Genomic DNA, 22,069 nt, shown 5'->3' on the forward strand with positions numbered 1-22,069 from the left:
CCTTCATATTTCTTTTCTGTCATTTTTTTATCCCCCTTTCCCCCCCACTTGCTTCATTTTTCCTGGGCATTTCCTTCATGGAAGTGTCGTCTCCCTTTTCCTCCAGTGGATAGGATTTCAGCTGCTGTCACGAGCACAGAGGCTGCTCTCCCCTGGTTTCTGCCATCTCTACAAAACTCACTGCCACTTTCACTCCACATCACCATCCCTTCCTTTCTATCCTCTCCTCCTCGCTCTCTGCTTCTATCTCTTACAGGGCAGAGTGGTGTGTGTGTGTGTGTGCATGTGTGTGCGTGCGTGTGTAATTCTGATTCTTTGCAGCCTAATTGGACTGTTGCAGCCTTCAAACATTATAGAAACAATTTCTGCCAACACCAAAGGTTCCTCTCTTTGCTCCCCACTCCATTTTACTTCTCCCCTTCCTGCTCACCACCTTTTTCTTTCTCTTTGCACCTCCTGCCCTTCACCTCCTGTCTATTGTGTCAACTCATCTCACCTACAGCACACTTAAGTTGCAAGCTATGGAAAAATGTGAGCTGCGAATGTAACGACTATGTTGCTTGACATCACTGGATGTGAACACAGCAGGGCTCATGCGATGCTGTAAGGAGGGAAGCATTTGTATTTTTGGCTGGAGACATTTGAGAGAAACAATGTGTAGCTAAGCATGGTTGATTTGTGATTTTGTTGTTGAAAAGGGCACCGTTGTCACATGAGGGCTGTGCGTCACACACACAGCCACATGCACATGCATGCACTCACACACATCTAGAACTATATCAAAGTGTGCACTGCCTGAACATAGCATCAGAGCACTTTTGTAGTTTGAAGGTTAGAGCTCAGAGGCAGACTGAGACATAAACTCACAGAGGCAACTTAAGCGCATTGAAGTGGCTACAAATAAAGCAGACATTGCATGAGAAACAACTCCTTTTTAAAATAAAAGGGTCACGGGAATGTTTACTAAATCATAGGACCTTGCTTTACAGTGTGCAGTAACCTTTTTGAATACCTTGGGAAATAAAAGTGAGTCAGGATCTGTACAACACTTAAACCGCATGCGAACAGTTGTGACTACAGTTGTTTTATCAAATCATCTTCAAAATAATTTAACAAAACAAACACAAACACACAAAAAAAATGCAGTCGCTTGAGTATTCCACTGGAAACGTGCAACTTAATTAAATAAATTCTTATCAAAACAATGTCTTGAAACACTGAATGAAGAAAATATTATGCTTCTATGCTATAAAATTATTTCCCAAGTTATCTCCATTCGTCCATCATTTCCCTAACCATTTATCCAAATTAATGTGTTTGGAGAAGGGGTTGAGTACTAGCCATAATAGATACACTCTCATAGCCAGAACCTATGGTCAATCTGGAATAACCAATTACCTGCCAGTTGAGTCTTGTGGGAGGGCCACTTGACAATTCATGCATGCAAATCTTTTTTCTGGATTATATCTTTACTGCAGTGGATCTACAAAGTATGCACTGGCTGTAATATAGTCCTGCTTTGTTGTACATTTTTATGACATGATTGTATTGCACATTTTATTATCTACACTTTTTTTCATCCAACTTTTACACAATCTGAGCTGACTAAGCTGCTTACTTTAATACAGTACACTTGTTTTGTACAGCATTTGTTTGTTTTAGTTGGGTTTTTTTAGTGAAGTAGTTCTAAGCTTTGTGAAGTGCTCACCTGATTCTATGGTTTTCCACTCTTAATGGATATTGTGATTTATGAAGCCACAGCTTGAGACAAAATAAGGCCCAGCAAGAAACTAGACAATGAGTTGTACCAGTATTTCTAGAAGCCTCTGCCAGGAAAAGGCCTTCAAACCTGAGAAGCTATCAATGATATCTGCCTCCTGGTTCTGCCATGTGCGCATGTGTGTGTGAAAGAGATTTGGAAACGGAGCTAGCACCTTTGTATACTTGAATTTGTGAATAGGTGCATGTGAATGTGTGCATTTATCTGTCCAGGACTGGCAAAGGATTTCTGTATATTTTTCACAGATCATTTGCAGCGCAAGGGGAACCCTAGCTGACTAATGCCCCAGTAGTATGTGTGGTGTGTGCTTGTGTGTCTGCCAGAGAGTCAGTGCAATGTGTGATTTGTTGGCATTCTGCATATTTCCCGTTTGAATGAGAAGGTGGAAAGCCTGCCACAAAGAGAAGATTATACAAACAGAGTATAAACAAATGTAAATAGTCGATGTGGTGGTCCACACTGTGTGGTCATGCATTCTGATTCTATATTACACATATTGCCCAAGAGATACTTTTTTTCCCTGGGTTAATATATTCTGGCATGGCCTTACATTATGTTTGCGTCGTGAAAATATGGATAATTCAAACTATCATCAACATAACCAGACGTAAGAAATGGTGCAAGAACTCAAAACTAATGTTAAAAGAAGCATTTCTTGAACAAAAAGTGTTCATTTTGTTTATATTTGGAAACAATGACAATGCTTCTTTGATTTTTTTTCTGAAAAACAGTTGCACTGTAAAAGCTTTTGCAATGCAAAACCAGAGGGGAACTCTAACTTTGCTCAGTATGGGCCTTTAAGTAAATAGAGACAGGGTGAAACTGCAAGTGCACAGAAATACAATATGAAACTTTAATGAAGTTTCTGATTTCCCCAAAGTCCTGCCTTTGCACACAGTTTAGATCAATTGCACTGTGTGGCTTTTGTTAGCCACAGCTTTTAATGCACATCTCTGCTCTGGGGGTCTGGCATTGTTTTCTGCTTAGACACCACACAGTGGTGCTGACTCAAAGACACCTTTAGCTCTCTCTTAGAGTGGCCCTTAGCTTGGATAGATGCCTGCGAATAGAGATTTTTTTCCCCAAAAACACTATGTGAGATTGCATTTTATAATTACAGTGCTGAAAAACAAATGTGCAGTAATGGAGTCCACATTAGCTGCCTTTAACTATAGTTTCTTTCATAAATCTAGACAGTAGTAACAGGTACCAGCTAAAAGCTATGATATCTAGGAAAGATCACACTTTCCTTGTTCCATTTCATCATCTGTCTTGTTAAGTCTTTAATTTTTTTTTTTAATCTGGTCGTGGCTCAGGAGTTGGCAGTTCGTCTTGTAACGACAGACAGTCTCGGTCGTTGTGTCCTTGGGCAAGACACTTCACCCGTTGCCTACTGGTGGTGGTCAGAGGGCCCGGTGGCGCCAGTGTCCAGCAGCCTCACCTATGTCAGTGTGCCCCAGGGCGGCTGTAGCTACCTACAGCTGCCCTGGACTGAGTGTGTAAAGCGCTTTGGGGTCCTTTAGGACCAGTAAAGCGTTGTACAAATACAGGCCATTTACCATTTAAGGTAGCAAGGTGGTGTGGTGGTTACCATTGTTGCCTCACAGCAAGAAGGTCCTGAGTTTGACACAGTTTGTATGTTGTTTCCAGGTACTCTGGCTTTCTCCCACAACTCAGTCATGCAATTGGTGTTAGGTTAACTGGTGATTTTAAATTGCCCATAGATGCTTGTAAGTGTGAATGGTTGTCTGTCTCTCTGTGTTAGCCCTGTGTAAGACTGGTGACCTGTTCAAGGTGTACCCCGCCTCTCAAGCTACAGTAGCTGGGATAAACTGCAGCCCCCCTGCAACCCTGTTAAGGATAAACAGAAGAAAATGAATAGATTTTTGTCGAGTAACACAGCACATAATTCATGTATAAATTTTAGTTACACATGAATTCTGAAAATAAGAAAAAAGTCAGACCTTTATGACATAGTCTTAATCTCACTTACAAGTTAATTGAGAAAGGGTTATTCAGCGATGTTTTAAAACTTCAGATCAAGCAAGCAGATTCAGTTATTCCAGCTGAAATTTCTTTATTATTGAGAAATAAGAAACTGCTGTTTTTTGTTCTGAAGTCTCAACCCGAAATTTTATCTAATATTATTAAAGAGATATACCCAATTTAAACCCACTAAGATAGTGATACTGAAAGTATCACTGAAAGTCCTCTGCTAGGTACTTACTCCAGCAGGAGGATGCTCTGGACTCCAAATCCTCTTAGATTTCCAATAACATGTCCTGTACTCTACTGAAAGTATACTGAAAGTATCACTGAAAGACATGTAATTTTAAAAATGTCCTTTTAAGCTTACTGTTAAGGTTACCATGAATTATATCTATAAAGTCTGATTTACACATCTATTCCAGTCTCATTTGCAAGGATCTAAGCTACTGGCAAATAACACTTAATAAATGCATTTAAGCTGCTAACACAGTTAACAAAGACATAACAAGAGGAAAATGTAAATTTACAGCATCACAGACATGTGCAGCATGCATCTTTCATAGATTAAAAATGTGGTTGCATGCCATCATTTCACTAAAATAACCAGAGTAACCATTAAAATGAAGGAAGCAGAGATTTACTAATCCATCCTGGCGGTCAGAGTTGACAGAGTGTGTTTTTGTAACAAGCTGACCTCTGCTAGGTACTTACTCCTGCAGGAGGATGCTCTGGACTCCAAATCCTCTTTGATTTCCAATAACATGTCCGGTACTCTAATAGCTCTCTAGGAGTAGATGGCCATTAGAGAAGATGACAGGCTCAATTGAATGTGAGTGTACAATAGTGTACAATAGAGTCTGTGTGTGTGAGTGATTGGGTAAGTAGTGGATTTAGTACCCCCTAATACATGTAACAATTTTTCCCCCCAAAAAGTTTGAACACATTGTTAAAAATGGAATTAAACAGAATATAAATTTTTTAAAACCCATATTTATTATTAAATTATTTCAAAATTTTGAGTTTCTATTTTAAAAGCTTATTTCAGTCCACAGCAATACAATAAGTCATCATCAAACCAGGTAAGGGATTAAAAAATAATAATACTTGAGCTGTTTTTTTGTCAAGCTCACATTTGCATACATCTGTAGGTATTTACAAGGTCTGAAAACACACTCTTTTATACCATTGACCACACACAAACACTAATGGAAGCTCATAGCAGCACACACAGCAGGAAAAGTCTGCGCATACAGAGAGGCACAAACAGAGGCAGACTTGCCGTTTGATCCAGCTTCACATCTCGTCAATTATTCAGCATTCTGCTCATAGACATTGCCTTAAAGATGGCATAAAACATGCACGAGGCCCACATTTGGAAATAACGAGAGCATTGCCTGTATTTAAAATGCAATGTTTGAAAGTAAAGGTTGATTTATTCTGATTTTCCGTGCTAAATTTGTTTAGTTTAGTTTTTAGTGTAACAATATAAATCACTTTTTTTCTTTTAACACACAAATTATGCCTTCATGCATGCTCAATCATCCAGATAAGGATATCCCAAAAAGTTGATTCTGTTCATCTGGAAGTATGAACATCCTACGTATCCAGAAAGATAAAAAGCATTGGCAGTCAAGTAATGAGAGTAAACTAATTTAAACACACAGACCATTTAGTTAGGCGCTTGCTTTACACATGCACAAAGAACACATCATGTCAATACACAATACATGTCAGCGTAAAACTACTGTTAAACCACGATTACAATAAATGCAAAAAAGATTGCAACCTCTGCAGCAACTTGTGTACATGTTCTGCTGTTAGGTTTAATAGCAAGGCACAGGAGTGTGGTTAGGAAGAACAACACTATGAGTCTTCTCCCAAACTACCACTCTTGAATTTGCTGAAAATGGTGCATTTTCGTTGAGGCAGCGCGTTATGTGCGAGCCTTAATTATGCTTTTGTCAGCAAAGAGCCTGGGAAAATGTATTAAACATTCATGATGGTGTGACTCTATTCTTTTAGGCCATAAAAAGACTAATTTGGGCACAGTTATTTACCGTGAGTGCGACAGTGTAACTGCACAGCGGTAGTGACAGCAAAGAGGGTGTTAAAGGATGCAAAAGCACAGTTCATTCACTTAGCCTCTGGGTTAAAATAACACACAATCTCTCACACGCAGGAACACAAGAAAAGTTGCATAGGCTCACACAATGTTATGCAATAGTATGTACACACACACACACACACACACACACACACAGAGTGATACGTCTACATATACAAGTACGCAATAACCAACCCCAATACACACAATTTCCTCAGGGTCACAATAACACATGAATCTTAGAAGAAAGTCCTTCTATGTCCCCCGTAAATGGCTTCTGAAGATATCTATGGGGAGCAGGATGGATAAAGGATGCCCTTTGTACTCCTCCTGTGTTCCTTTGAATGCTCATGGTGTATCAGCTGCATCCATCCATCTTGCAAGTATATATACTTAGACAATTTCCTCTCAACCATGCAGACACATCCATAGCATATTGTTGGGGATGGCCAGATGGCAGATGCTTTTTGCATATTTAATTAGCTTTGTTGCGTGTATAGAACAGTGGACCATGGCAATAATATGTATAGAGAAAATATATAGAGATACACCTTGTAATATAGGCGGCTGCTGGTCTTAAAGTTATTAAAGTGCTTGTGCTTTATTGTGTTGTGTCTCAAGGTGAACACTGGACTCAGGGGCAATATGCACAATCTCTTTATTAAAACAACTCTGGACAACTTCTGTTGATCTTGTCCAGATACTAAAGCGGCATTCTGGAAAAACTTTACTGGTTCCTGGTTAATAGAGGGCAGCGAATACATAAACGGATAAGAACAAAAAGACTCCATAGAACGGTGTACATTTTAGGACATCGTCAGGTCTCAGGAAAAGAGTCGTCAGGTATCAGGAAAAAAGTTGTCAGGTCTCAGACAAAAAAATGTCAGGTCTGTTCTCAGGAAAACAGTTGTCAGGTCTCAGGAAAAAAATGTCAGGTCTCAGAAAAAAAAATGTCAGGTCTCAGTTCTCAGGAAAAAAGTCATCAGGTCTCAGAACACGAGCTATCAGACAGACAGAAAATCTTCCTGCAGGTGGCGCTGTTGTCATGTGCCAGCCAAATTGATTTCCAAATACGTCATCAACGTGTGACAGTGGAAGAACGTAAGGTCATTGAACTCACCGGAATTCTACCACAGTTCATGCTAGTAACAACACAACGGCTGTGTCCCAATTAAAAGACCTATTATGTCACCGCGACGCGACGACGCCTGTCCCAATTCGAAGTGTACTCCAAATGCGTACTCCAAATGCGCCGTCGATTTCCCCAAATATCAAGCGTGGTCCGGTGCACGCTTCATGGTCCCATATATTCCACAATTCATAGCGCAGCGGTGAATGTGGATAATTTTGCCGAGAAATACGGCAGACGGCAGAAGCGGGGCGGCCAAAGAGTAAACTTTCAAAAGTAAGTACTGAATATTATGTCACTTATTTACGTGCAAATGTTTAATAACGAAGAACATTGAAACATTACTGTTGGCCACATGTCAGCAAAGTTACAAATATTAGCGATGTTTGCACTAACTTGGTTTTAAAGCCTTTACTGTAAAATATACGCAGTTCAATAGTTGTCCTTAATCTGACAGATAATGTGATGCTTTTATGCATAATTAAAGTCAGTCATATATCCACAAACACAACAAGCTGAAAGTCAGTGAATGCTGCTCGGTTTGCAGTCCTGAATATCACGGCACAAGCAGGATTCACTGCACTGTTAATGTTAGCTATGTTATATTACTGCCTCTGTTCGGTGTTGTCGAGCCAAATTGACTTTAACGCGTATTTGAACGAGCTGACGGTTCACTCGTTAAGCTGAAAGAAAGATGCTTTAATCACAGGAGTCACACATGTGTCCACTGTACCATCTGGGAACTCTTCTTGTTTAGCACTCGTAATAACACAAACACTAAATCCTCCTGTTTGTAGCAGTGTATACACCTGAGACTGTCACCTGTCTGTCTGTCCTGCACTCTCTCTCTTTTTCTTTCTCTCTGATTGTGTAATAAAAGTATGAACACGTATTTATAAGTTACACTTGTGTTTGAATCCTGCAGCTTATCACACATTTGATTTCCATGTGTGACAACTAGAAGTGTCCAGAGTGAGGACAGACTGAAGGACCCACTGCTGCATGTGTGTGTATATATATATATATATATATATATATATATATATATACACATACATAGAGGACAGTTACAAGTACTTGGGGATCCCACAGGCGATCCCACAGGCGAATGGGAACCATGAAGAGGCCGCTAGAAAAGCTGCAACCACCAAGTACCTGCAGAGGGTCAGGCAAGTCCTGAGGAGTCAGCTGAATGGTAAGAACAAGATCCGGGCCATCAACACGTACGCCCTGCCCGTGATCAGGTATCCTGCTGGGGTAATAGGCTGGCCAAAGGAGGAGATAGAAGCCACTGACATAAAGACAAGAAAGCTCCTTACCATGCATGGAGGGTTTCACCCCAAATCCAGCACCCTGAGGCTGTACGCTAAGCGGAAGGAATGGGGCCGGGGACTGGTGAGTGTCAGCACCACAGTCCAGGATGAGACAACGAACATCCAAGAATACATTGGGAAGATGGCCCCAACTGACCGAGTGCTCAGTGAATACCTCAGGCAGCAGAAACCCAAGAAAGAGGAGGGAGACGAGGAACCATCATGGAAGGACAGGCCCCTGCACGGTATGTACCACCGGCAGATAGAGGAGGTGGCTGATATCCAGAAAGCTGGACTGAAAGACAGCACAGAGGCACTAATCATGGCAGCACAAGAACAAGCTCTGAGCACAAGATCCATAGAGGCTGGGGTCTATCACACCAGGCAAGACCCCAGGTGCAGGCTGTGTAAAGATGCCCCAGAGACAATCCAGCACATAACAGCATGGTGCAAGATGCTAGCAGGCAAGGCATACATGGAACGCCATAACCAAGTGGCCGGCATAGTGTACAGGAACATCAGTGCCGAGTATAACCTGGAAGTCCCGAGGTCAAAATGGGAGATGCCCCCAAGGGTGGTGGAGAATGACCGAGCTAAGATCCTGTGGGACTTCCAGATACAGACGGACAAAATGGTGGTGGCTAACCAACCAGATATAGTGGTGGTAGACAAACAGAAGAAGACGGCCGTAGTGATCGATGTAGCGGTTCCGAATGACAGCAATATCAGGAAGAAGGAACACGAGAAGCTGGAGAAATACCAAGGGCTCAGAGAAGAGCTCGAGAGGATGTGGAGGGTGAAGGTAACGGTGGTCCCCGTGGTAATCGGAGCACTAGGTGCGGTGACTCCCAAGCTAGGCGAGTGGCTCCAGCAGATCCCGGGAATAACATCGGAGATCTCTGTCCAGAAGAGCGCAGTCCTGGGAACAGCTAAGATACTGCGCAGGACCCTCAAGCTCCCAGGCCTCTGGTAGAGGACCCGAGCTTGAAGGATAAACCGCCCGCAGGGGCGTGCTGGGTGTTTTTTTTTTTTATACATTTATATACTCCAAGTGTGCGGTCTCTTAATTGGGACACAGCCAACGTAAGTTTAACTTGCTCTCCCTTTTGTCCATACTTTTGCCACAGTTGTGTTATATTAAGTTGCGGTTAGGTTGTGAAAGTTACATAACGCATATCAGAGAAGGAAAGCTAATTTTGTACGATAAACTAAGTCAGCACTATTTTTGTCTGGCTAATTCAGACTTCAACCCTAGAAGTTTTAAAACTCTTCTCAGATGCCTCTCACTGTTAAAACACAACACAGATTTACATTATTAAAGATATTAAAGACAAAGTGCATCTTTTGTCATTTTAGAGATTTGTCATGGAAACTGTATCTCATAAAACACATGCTTTTGAAATGCAGACTTACCTTATTTTATGCCTATATGAATTCAGTACACAGCTGATTTCCCTTTGTTTTAAGCCTTTCTTGAACAATGTTATTATCATTGTATCTTGAAAGGTTAAGTGTGACAACAACAGTCTAATTGATCACCCACCTCTTACACTGACCATAAGTAACTAACCGGTAAATTATTAAACCTTTTTAGGTGGTAATTACACTAAAAGCAGCATCTATTCAGTTTACACAAAGGAAATATTATGTGTAGCAAAAAAATACACTTCTTTGATATTGAATTGAATTAAATTTTATTTATATAGCGCCAAATCACAACAACAGTCGCCTCAAGGCGCTTTATATTGTAAGGTAGAACCTACAATAATACATACAGAGGTGTATGTATGAAAGAGGTGAACAGTAGTTACTAAATAAGTTGTACTTTTCTCATTTATTTTTAATGCTCGATAAAAAATAGTATTTTTGGAAGAGTCATAGAAACCAGCCAAAGTCGGATACTCCTTTCATCTTCAATGCAATATGTCATGACATATTGCAGCAAATCTATAAACAACAACAACAAAAAAAAACATATCGAGATCACAAAATATCTTGACAGTAGCAACAGAAAAAAGAGAAATAAAGAAAAACAGCGACAGAAAGGATGCAGGCTCCTCGTAAGCTTTCAGCTTGTCCATTCGCTGAAACGTATATAAAACAATTACAAACCAGTTTAAATTTAGATAATGTTTCAACACCACTGTCGCTAGCTAGAATGAATTAGACAGACAAAAATAGTGCTGACTTAGTTTATCGTACAAAATTAGCTTTCCTTCTCTGATATGCGTTATGTAACTTTCACAACCTAACCGCAACTTAATATAACACAACTGTGGCAAAAGTATGGACAAAAAGGAGAGCAAGTTAAACTTAAGTTGTGTCGTTAGGAGCATGAACTGTGGTAGAATTCCGGTGAGGTCAATGACCTTACGTTCTTCCACTGTCACAAGTTGATGACGTATTTGGAAATCAATTCGGCTGGCACATGACAACAGCACCACCTGCAGGAAGATTTTCTCTCTGTCTGATAGCTCGTGTTCTGAGACCTGACGACTTTTTTCCAGAGAACTGATACCTGACATTTTTTTCTGAGACCTGACAACTTTTTTCCTGATACCTGTCGATGTCCTAAAATGTACACCGTACTCAAGATAACACTAGGTGTGAAAATACAGTCCGATCAGCAGTCACTGAGAAGGTGGGAATGCTTTTGTAACTTACCCCACTTTGGACAAACAATATGGAACATGAGAGGATTTAAACACACACAACAACACTACACCCTCACACATGCAGCTGTTCACCTCATGGACAATATAAGTTTGAATAAAGCAACTCTAGAAATCTCATTAGATTAAAGTTCATTCACTCCCGTGGATTACAAAAGTGAAGCTGCTGTGTTCACGTCTTCATTTGCATGATGTATTTGTTATTATCATTTTTATCAGAAGCAAAACTTTACAAAGCAGCTGATGAAGGACACTTGGCTGTTTTGATCAGACAGGAAGCAGATCATTTTTTTGTGTGTGTCTATCAAGTGACCGCATGGCCAGCTTCTCTTTCACTGAATTCAGTTCAATTCAATTCCATTTTTTTTATATAGCACCAAATCACAACAGCGTTTGCCTCAAGGCACCTCAATGCTTTATATTATAAGGTAAAGACCCTACAAAAATAGAAAGGAAATCTCAATAAATGGCCCCCTTTGAGCAAGCACTTGGCGGAAGTGGGAAGGAAATACTCATCCATCTGCTGCAACTACGTGGCTTTGGGGCTGGGCAAAACCATAAATTTAAAAAACTTTCTACTACACTCATCTGGTTTTTAGTTGATTAAGCATATCAATAAGCAAGTAAAAATAGTTTTAAAAAGTTTGTCAGGAGTGTGTATAACTTTACTAAGAGGAAAAACTCCATCACGGAGGCTCCGCTAAACCAAAATACTGCATTTCACACCACCCACAGTCCTCCAAGTATTATTTCAAAAATTGCCCAGAGCAAAACATAGAGGCTATTAGGCAATGCTTTAGCACAGAATAACCCCACCCGCCTGTTGGTAAGATGGTTATTGCCTACTATCCAGACTGATTTGTGCAGCTCTCCCCACCAACAGCACCGCCTGCACTCAGAAAGTGCTGAGTTAGCCCACTCTTAACAAAATTTACCACCCTGAGTTTGTGGTAGTGCACCTAGATACCCATTTCAGATTTTTCCGGGTGTTATTTTCTGGTTTATTTGGTGGTTTCTTTACATTATTTATCTCTTAGTGTCTCTTCTGGGGTTTTTGCCCTTCCCTACTTTTTATATAGAGACAGGGAGTATTTCCCCAGGCTGGAACACCTGCAAAGGTTTTACAGAATAGCTCTGAACTGATTTTAGGTTAGGATTGACTGAGATTATTGGCTTTATAATGTCCTGCTTCTTTTTGCCACAAGATTTATTCTGTACTCACACATGTGTATGTATATATTTATTTATTTATTAGGGGTGCAACGATACACAAAATTCACGGTTCGGTTCGATACTTTGGTGTCACGGTTCGATATTTTTTTGATACAAAAAAATGTTCATGCCTATTAAACATATTAGGTCCCCATAAGGAGAATCATGTGCTAATGGCTGTCTAAATGACTCGGGTAAAGTTTGTAGCATGCGTGCTTGTTGTTTTTGTCTGCTTCCACTTGTCTTTGCACTAGGACAGGGGTGCCCAATCCCGGTCCTCGAGAGCTACCGTCCTGCAGCTTTTAGATGCATCCTTGTTCCCACACACCCGAATCAAATGAATGGCTTGTTATCAGGCCTTTGCCAAACACGATGGCATGCTGAAGAGGTAATCAAACCATTTGATTCAGCTGTGTTGGAGTAGGGATGCATCTAAGGCTACGTTCACACTGCAGGCGAAAGCGCATCAAATCCGATTTTTTGACCCTATGCGACCCATATCCGATCATGCTATGACAGTGTGAACGGCGCAAATCCGATATTTTCAAATCCGATCTGGGTCACTTTCGTATGTGGTACTGAATCCGATACATATCCGATGTTTTAGAAAGCGACTGCTGTTTGAACGGTCAAGTCGCATTAAATCCGCCTTTTACGTCACCGACACAAGACTGAAGCCAATTATCAGCGCCAGAGAAGCGCCCGAGAAGACATCGCGAACGCTTCCTGGCCATCCAGTGTGGATGTCAGTGAAACTGTTGGGAAGACAACGTAAACATTTTATTTGTACTGTATAATCTGCAGATTCTGACAGAAATCTACAGCTATCCTTTGAAGCACCGCTCCTCTCTTAAACGGCAATAAGGATAATTATTAGGTTATTTACATTATTATGTAAATAACAAAATAACTTAAAGCAAAAATTGGGAAACGTGAAGACCGAAGTCTTTATATTAAGGGCCATCAGTCAAACAATACTGTTGCTCTGGGTCTAAACAGAGCGCGTTGTGTGTGACATCTTCTTTTGCGCATGCGGGCCGCTTTGAGCGTTCACACTAGAGAGCGTTTGCTGTCGCATTTTATTTGTAGTGTGAACGAGCAGACAAAAAAATCGGATTTGATCAAAAAATCGGAATTGAGCATTAAGACCTGCAGTGTGAACGTAGCCTAGAAGCTGCAGGATAGTAGCTCTCGAGGACTGGGATTGGGCAGCCCTGCACTAGGATGATGTCGGAGTAAATGTGCAGTCATATTCGTTGTGTTCCCACTAGTGCTGTCAGCGTTAATCTCGTTGAAATGACGTTAACGCCACAACACGGCAAATCTCCGTTAACGAGCTACCACGGATCGCTCCGTGCGTGCGGTTGGACGGCGTCAACACGTTAACAAGCTAACTGCGCTAACGCACTAGTTCCCACCCATGTAATTGAGCATTGCATGGCACATCCAACATACTGTTTTACTTTAGTCCATGACTCGCTTACCTTCAGGGTCATACGTCACATGAAAACCAAAATAATTCCAAACACCAGATCTGAATGAGGTTCAATTTGCCTGTTGCAAGGAGAGCTTAACTTCTGTCTCGCTAGCTTGCCCTGCGCTCTTCCTTCTGACTATGCTGTCTGTGTTGAGCGCTCAGTGGATCTGCGCTGGACAGTGCAGCCTAGGCGGAGTAGTCGAACACAGATTCACTGAGCGCTCAACACAGACAGCATCGTCAGAAGGAAAATTGATAAAATAAATTACAAATGTTGTATTGTTCGATACATATGCGTACCGAACCGAAAGCACTGTATCGAACGGTTCAATATCGATACGAATATCGTTGCACCCCTAATATATATATATTAGGGGTGCAACGATAGACAGCGATTTTTTCAGTCGGGCTACCAAAATTCTATCTCTTCCCTGCCCGTCAGGCTATTGTAGGAAAAATATATGTCAATGCTTTTGCATTCTTTCAGAAATGTAGCTGGGTAATTATGTCATTGGCATCGGTGAGCCACTGTCAATATGTGACATATTGAAGTCGCGTTTGAATTTGCGCTTGTTTTTTTGCTTTCACTTTGCAATCGTGCGAACTGTGTATAGAGAGCGACAGCACTGATCTGTGAGTGATGATAATTTGTGCACCAATTCCTCTGACATCGTCTTATTAATCGTTAGCTTACTATGCAAACATGACAAGTGAAATCTCCCGCAGCAAGCTTAAACATGTGAGAGGTTGATCGCGCAGAGAATCGCTGAGCTTATGTGAGTGCGTGTGTAAAAGCATTTCAGTTCTGCTGAGCCAAATAAGACAGGTCAGGGTGAAGAAGTGACAGCCAAAGAAAAGCTTACCACAAAACGGAGAAGTTATGACAAATCAGACTATAAGGCAAAAAGAAAGTGCAGCTTTATGATTTCATGGACAAAAGAATTTCTGTGGCTGCAATATGATGAGCTAAATAACCAGGGCTGCACATAAGTGGTCCGCAGGTGCGCATTCGCTGTCAAAATAAAAAACACGCACAAGGGTTAGGGTTAAATTTAAAAACTGTACTTTTGAGTTAAAATATATATTTATAATTTTAATAAATGACAAATTAAAAATGCATGAACATTTTTTTGTATCGAAAAAATATCGAACCGTGACACCAAAGTATCGAACCGAACCGAACCGTGAATTTTGTGTATCGTTGCACCCCTAATATATATATGAGTAAATATATACTCATGGCTAGGGCTGGGCGATATGGCCTAAAATTCATATCGCGATATAATTTGAAGTATGTGCAGTAACGATATATATCACGATATATTCTTTTCTTCTGTATAACGTATTTCCACACTATAAGGCACACTTAAAATCCTTTAATTTTCTCAAAAATCGAGAGTGTGCCTTATGTATGAATTCTGGTTGTGCTTACTGACCTCGAACCGATTTTGGCGTGCAGAAATCTGTTAAAAAACAGAGTACAACTTTGATAAGCCGCACTGCTTGATGGATTGGCAGAGCATTACGGCTGCCGTAGTGAGGAGCTTTGCGGAGTAATCTGGGTCCAAAACTCCGTCTGCTTCAGGTCCCAAAGTCAAACGAACACTAATTGTTAAAAACGGTCTAAATTCTTTCATCTTTAATTAAATCATCAGCGTTGCTGCTTTACCAGGTGTAACAATTAAGTTTAACATCCAGGCATCCATGAAAACAGAATTTATTTAATTTAACGGAGTTAGAAGTTAACAGGAAGTTAGCTCACTAGTTTCCACCTAAACATGACATACCATGTTCTGACTGAGAGATTTTTGAAACTAATTAAAACATACAGCTCTGCTATAACTTCCAACATACAGTAAATGAAGGCAGGAAACTAAACAGCAGTGGCGTTTGCAGGGTTACTGAAGTTGGACTACCTGGTATATAATGTTGTGCTACGTGATTGCTAGCGACACAGCTATGTTAGCATAACATTAGCACAGTGAAGCTGGAGGATGAACGACAACTTTTTTTTCCACTCCATAAAAGTTAACGTGAGGGATTCTGGTGGTTAGGGACAAATGCAATCGCATAGCAGGATGCTATACACGAGGCAAACTTCAGTCAGGAGAACAACTGAGATTATTCATCCACAATACGAGGTTAGTTATTAATATACTGCAGCAACATGGGAATAGAACAGCTGCGAGAGAATTCAACATTAATGAATCAATATTACGGAAGTGGAGGAAGCGCAGTTTTTGGCTTTCCCCATATTTCAACAGTGCTTCATCTCTTTGCTATGGCTGTCGCTCGCCATAATTTGCAGATGATAATGGTTTTAGCCGCTGCGATGCTTTCGACTAAAACAGGCGCAGCTTGATGATATCATCAGCATGCGCTATTGCGATAGAGCGATACAGTCAAAATCGATTTTGACTACATCTATCGCTAGATGTAGCTAGATGCAGCGATAGTACATCGCTACATCTAGCGATGTACTATATATATATATATATATATATATATATATATATATATATATATATATATGAGTATTGCCAAAAGTATTCGTTTGTCTACCTTCATTGGACTGGACTTGTCCACACACTCTAGAGTAGTGGAAGTATGCTTTACACCACTGCATCTGGTTTGTATTGTGCTTGGTGATGTAAGGTTTGGATGCAGCTGATCAACCATGGAAACCTGTTTCATAAAGCTCTCTGTGCTTGAGCTAATCTGAAGAGCACATGAAGTTTGGAGGTCTTTAGCGACTGATTATGAAGAATATTGATGATGTCTGCACACTATGCAACTTAGCATCCACTGACCTTGCTCTATGATTTTATGTGGCCTACCAATTTTTGTCTGAGTTGCTTTCATTCCCAGTTACTTCCACTTTGTTGTAATACCACCAACAGTTCACAGTAGAATGTTTACTTGTAAGAACATTTCAAGACTGGACTAGTTGTACAGGTGGCAGCCTATCATGGTACCATGTTGGAGATCACTGAGCTCCTGAGAGCCACCAATTCATATACAAATGTTTGCAGAAGCAGTCTGCACACCAAGGTGCTTGATATTATACACATGAGGCCATGGAAGTGATTGGAACACCTGCATTCAATAATTTGGATGGGTGAGTAAATACGTTTCGCAATATAGTGTATATATACCACCCTTAACCACCAGCAGCAAGCTACCAGAGGCCTGGAAGCATGACAGTCCTCTGCAGTATTTTTGCTGTTCCTAGGTCTGCACTCTTCTGAAAAAAGATCACATATGTCACCCACATATTCGTTCAGTTTTGGGGTCATTGTCCCGAGTCTAAATGTGTAAATATTTACACATGTACAGAGAGTAAATATGTTTACTTCTGCAAAAACAGTTTCTATTATGGCTAGCATCACATATAAAGCACTGGGACATGACCTCATGGCAATGAACACCTGCACCAGCACAAGCATAAATGTCGACAATGATTAAAAAAAACAACAAAAAAACAAATGTCGACAATGATGCTTTCCACTTCAATGGTTAGGTTTAAGGCTCTACAAAGATTCCTTGCAAATGTCTAAACCATGCCTTAGACTATACAAGATTTTGTAGAAATGCTGGCAAAGTGAGAAAAAAATGTTTTCATACTAGCGATGACTTTCTTTGTCGCGTTAATGTTTTCCTACATTTTTCTAATCTTGGATCATTTCTCTGTTTCATGGCCTTCTACGTAATCCTTCAGTCTATGCCCTTCTGTCTCCATCCTCATCCTATTTCAATTTTTCTATCTGCCAATACCCAGGCTCTGAGTCTGCCCCAAGGCATGTCCCATACTTTATAACACTGCCTTCATTACCTAGCCCACTGCAGCTGGTCATAAATGGAAAAAAGGGGAGGGTAAAGACAATATGAGAGGAAAAGGGTGGAGAAAAACAAAGAAATAAGTATACAAAAGAAAAGGGTCAAAAACTACTGATTGAGTCAAATGTGAGAAAACAGTGAGGTAAAGAGCAGGGGAATAAGAGTAAAAAGTTGATCATTTAAGCAGGATATAGGGGCATGCTGAAACATGGGTGAAAAAGAAGGGAAATGCAAAGCCATAAAATCAAAGTTGGATAGTGGCTGGATGAAAAATGCCACCGCCATAAAATAATCTTAAAATGGGCCTGGCCTTATGGCACTGATGAATACAGATGCCAAACTAGATAGGTCTTTGGCTAGTTGGGGTTAGCTAATTTGAACAGCCATCCTACCTGTGAGGGCAGTAAAAAGAAATAAAAAAAGAAATAAATGAAAGGAATGGAAATGAAACGTTCCCTGTCAGTTACTCAGTTTACACCCCCACATTTCCATCTCTTAGTGCATTCAGATGTCACTAAAAATAGTGGCCAGCAAGAGAGTTAGCCATGTCTGCAAGGATTTATTATTAATATCACTAAAATGAACAACTACATACCAGAGCAGAAATCACTCCACTGCTGCTTTAAGCGAATATAATGTACGATGAGAGTTATACCTTCTTTCACCCTTGCACACTCAAATTACACCTTATTTTACCACCCTTCCCCCTCCAACACCATGTCAATAAATGGCCCAGAGGGGCTGTGAATACTGGCAAACTGATGACGGTTGAGTAAAAAGAGACCTGCTAAAATCTGATCAGCCTTATTGACCGGAAGATATTGAAAAGACAGCTGGAAATCTTAATTACTGCAACATCCTGGTATTACCATTTTATCACATTTGAACTAGATTTACAGATGGCCTTTTTACAGATAAAAATAGAGACATTATACTGCATGATGATGAAAGCCATATGTGCTCATATCTGCTGTTTTTGTTTATGAGTGACAAATGCTACTCATACTTTACGTAATAATGTTTATGAACTGCGACCAATATATTTATATACTTGACCAATATGATAAAAAAACTTTCAATCTGCATTAATTTACTGTTGCAATGATCCTTGAATCCTTATATATTTCCACCTGCCTAAATTTCAGTTATTTTCTTTTATTTCTTTCTTTGATGTACCACAGCACCACAGAAAACCTACAATGAATGGTTATTTTTCCAGAGAAAAATAGCAATTTGTCCTACAAGAGCCTCTAGTGAGGTCAAGATCATTTCAAGCATGCACTGCATTGTACCTCCTTTATAAAGAAGGAGTCAATAAATAAAAGGCAAAAAACAAAAATCACATTTTAGATAAAGCCGCCCAAATCATGGGGACAAGTAGAGTGTTCTTATCTCCTCATGGTCTGTGGGACAGATTATAACTAAACCATACTGCATCTTATGTGTGCACTCACTATGTCCAGGGTTTTTTGCTCATAAATGCTTCATTCTTTTTTCGAAGACTGCATTCAAAATAAATTATTTTGTGTCAAATACAAGAAAAACTGATTTTATAAAGTGAAAGGAAAAACAAAGTAAAACAATAAAGCTCAACATTCGGAATATTGGTATAGTCGTTATTGGTCTAAGCCAGTAGATATACTGCAATACATTTACACATGACTATATTTTTGTCTGATGTATTCTTTTATGCCACTCTGTATCTCCCTGTCTCTCTATCATTGTCTGGCAGTCGGCCTTTCAGATCAGCAAAACACAGTTTCCTTATCTTGTCTCCACCTAGCAAACTGATATAAAAGCTTCACCTTACTCGACTATGTATGAGACAGTGACTTTATTTTTTTTATGGCAGTTTGCCAAACTCCTCCTGGCCATTTATAATGTCTAAAGCTCTGGTGTGATTTTGGCAATGTCCCAATGGTTCTCCTAGTTTTTCAGTCTTATAATAATTTGGCCTTAGCATCATTTTCCCACTCTGCAGGTGTTCTCCACATTGCAATGTGGCTCTGCTCATATAGTGTGTCTTCCTCTTTCCCTTTCATCCCCAAGCCTATATCTTCTATCTCTCATGCTCCATGCGTCACTTTGTTGCTCCTGTCCTTTTTTACCCTCCTTTCAACAATGTACGTTTGTCTTTATCTAAATGTAACGTTTGACAAAACCTTCAACTATGTCTGCTCTTTGAATTAACCGTGATGTAGTAGCTCAGTAGAAAGGGGTGGGAGGCATAGGTGACCCCAAACTGTCATGGAAACCAATGTCACATGTTATCAATGACTCACCACCCTTAACCACCAGGAACCAAGAGTAAGGAAACTGTACAGAGCAGCAGAAAGTACGCAGTGTCTTCAATGGATGGATGCATACACATGCATATAAACTCATTCTATCAAAAACTTGTAATTTTTCAGTCCTTGATATGGACAGGTATATTTGACATAAATCTCCAAGGTATACCAAAAGGAAAAAGAAACATTGTGTGACTGGTCCAAATATGCACTGAGAAAATGACCAGAATAGCAGATCCTAGCATAGTCTGAACAAACCAGAAGCTTCGATAAAAGCATGAATTATAGCTGTACAAGCCTTTTAAGAGGTCAGATATTAATATATTAGCTTCACATGCTGACCATAAGATATGTGTAGCTCAGTTAGAGTTTCTGCCACAGTGGGAACTGAGAATTGCCTTTATGATCAAATATAGCTTGTTGTTGAAATGCATTTGAATCTTTTGGATTTTTCACTGACTTATTACAGTTGCTATATAAACTTTTATTAAGAGAAATCATTAGCACAATCTAACTGATATCTAAAATTAGAATCTGTTAGATTGTGCTGTGTCAAAGAAATATGATACGAGTAGATGGTGCCTGAAATTTGGATAAACGAGGCTCTATTGTGACAGTGTAATTGTAACATGTCATATTAAGCATATGGCTGGGAAGTAATGGCAGGCTCATTGTGGTTTGTGCTCATCACCTCCATCTGCTCATCCATCTGGCTTGACAAATACAGCTGATTTGCAAGTAAACTATGAAACTTCTCGAGCCGCACTAATTGGGGGACCTCTGATCAGACTGTTAAAATGACCTAATTAATGCTGTAATATAATGCTTATAAGATTCGCAGTTATGCCTGTGAATACAACGAGCATGCTAAATTCACTACTCCATTGGAAATTGTCCCTCTTTAGCAGTGCGTTATTCAGTGATAACAGTTATTTGGAAAAGAAGTGATTAAATCCAGAATTTGCTAAATGAATTAACTTTGTGCAGATCAAAGAAAGAGTCCCAAAAATGAAATATGTGTCTCCTACGTCACTGATATGTGACAAACACAATGAGCTAAAGAAAAGCAGGGGGAAAAAAAATCAGCTTTACCTAATTTAGACCTGGGAAGATCTGCCAGATTATTTACATAAATCTGCTCAAACAAAAAAAAACATGATTGATTTTTAGAGGAAAAATAAATAATACTGACATAGTGACTCTGCAGAAACCTCTGTGCGCTATGCGTCTCAGCATACGGTGAATCCGCTCTGTGATTTTACATGGCCTACCATTCTGTGGTTACCATATTTTTTGGACCATAAAGTGCACCGGATTATAAAGTGCACTGTCAATGAACTCAGTTGTTCTTCTGTTTGGTCCGTTTACAGCATCCTGCCATGCGATTCCATTTGTCCCTGACCATCAGGAACCATCGCATCAACTTTTATCGAGTGGAAAAAGGTTAGCATTCATCCTCCAGCTTCACTGTGTTTATGTTATGCTAACATAGCTGTGTCGCTAGTGATCACGTAGCACATCATTATATACCAGCTAGTCCAACTTCAGTAATTCTACAAAAGTCACTGCTGTTTAGTTTTCTGTCTTCATTTATGTTGGAAGTGACAGCAGAGCTGTACGTTTTAATTTTTTCATTAATCTCTCAGTCAGAACATGCTACATCATAGGTGGAAACTAGTGAGCTAACTTCCTGCTAACTTCTAACTCTGTTAAATTTAATAAATTCTGGATGTTAAACTTAATTGTTACACCTGGTAAAGCAGCAAAGCTGCTCATTTTATTAAAGACAGTTTTTTACTCTCAGTGATGCTGTTTGTTTGAGTTTGGGACCTCAAGTAGAGTTTGGACCCGGATTACTCTGCGAGGCTCCTGACTACGGTAGCCGTAATGCTCCGACAATCCATCAAGCGTTTTTTTGTAATTTTGTCAATCTCATAAGCTGATGCCAATCAGTTTTCTAGGCTATGTGGTGGCTAAAAGTATGATTTTTACAGATCCCCTGAGCAGTTCTTACCATCAAAAATAATCTCTCATGTTCCTGTTCTCTCCTGTCTATCTCACACCTTTATCCGTCTCTGAGTGTCACATATTAAGTGTCACAACATTACATATAGCTAACAGACACATCTTGTGACAAATTGCCCAGATGTAATTTGTGTGCTTGGTGATATTTATCAAGTTGACTGAAATGCTGCAATTGAAATTACCTTCCACTTGACAGAAAACCCCCCAAAAATCTTTATCCTCGCTTTATTTATTTAGTGTTAG

At 40.0% G+C, this 22,069-nt stretch overlaps 1 protein-coding gene across 3 annotated transcripts in view; it reads right to left on the reverse strand.

Annotated features, from left to right (window-relative positions):
• Positions 1-22,069, reverse strand: part of mdga1 (MAM domain containing glycosylphosphatidylinositol anchor 1) — a 216,138-nt gene that overhangs the window by 84,978 nt on the left and 109,091 nt on the right. The gene's annotated exons all lie outside the window — the stretch shown is intronic.

The sequence above is a fragment of the Mchenga conophoros genome, linkage group LG1 (assembly GCF_057382185.1).
Source record: "Mchenga conophoros isolate Kocher_MC1m ecotype Shallow Benthic linkage group LG1, M_conophoros_male_GT1.1, whole genome shotgun sequence".
NCBI classification, from domain to species: Eukaryota; Metazoa; Chordata; class Actinopteri; order Cichliformes; family Cichlidae; genus Mchenga; species Mchenga conophoros.